The sequence below is a fragment of the Ostrea edulis genome, chromosome 5 (assembly GCF_947568905.1).
Source record: "Ostrea edulis chromosome 5, xbOstEdul1.1, whole genome shotgun sequence".
In the NCBI taxonomy this organism is placed as follows: domain Eukaryota; kingdom Metazoa; phylum Mollusca; class Bivalvia; order Ostreida; family Ostreidae; genus Ostrea; species Ostrea edulis.
Genome location: NC_079168.1, coordinates 4,419,750 through 4,420,648, shown reverse-complemented (window position 1 = coordinate 4,420,648; position 899 = coordinate 4,419,750).

Below are 899 nucleotides of genomic sequence, written 5' to 3'. Positions count from 1 at the left end.
CATATTTATGTAGTAATAATCCATTATCACCTGTATATGGTGTTTATATCTTTCACCTGATTCAATACGTAAGAGTGTGTTCTGCGTATGGTCTATTTTTAAATCGAGACAGGCTACTGACAAACACGTTGATGGTGCAGGCCTTTAAACGGTCTTGTTCAAAGTCAGTATTTCGCATATTTTATGGTAATTGTAACAATCTCGTTTGCCAGTACAATATCATTGGGTCAAATGCTATCTGACGTGTATCGTACCGATTTTTAGACCGTTCTTGCAACACTAATTTTGACGATGGATAACCCCGTTTACCTTATCAAGATATAGGGCTCATGGCGGGTGTGACCGGTCGACAGGGAATGCTTGATCCTCCTAGACACCTGATCCCACCTCTGGTATATCAAGAGGTTGTGTTTGTCGAACTCTCTATTTTGTATTGCTTATAGGAGTTGTGAGATTGATCACAGTTCGATATATGCACATTTCATTCATGAATGGGGAAATGGCTATCATTGCAATTTGTAAATCTATAAGAGGTTGTACTTTTCTAATTGTTTGTTGCACGATTAGTTGTACTTCTCTAAATATTTATTGTATGATAAGTTGTATTACTTTAAAAGTTTGATGTACGATTACTTTTGCTTTATTAAATGTAAAACTTATACGGTACCAATGTTGATGCACCAGATGCGCATTTCGACAAACAATGTTTCTTCAGTGATGCTCAACCGGAGTGTTTGAAATCCAAAATATCAGTAAACTTGTAGGCCCTAAGAGTTATTTTAGGGGAAAACAGTGTTTTGTAAGATAAGTTGTACTTTTCTAAATGCTTGTACGATAAACAGATAAAACGCATTTAGAAATTAGACTTCCTGCTGTATTCTATTGATAGACGCGTGTGG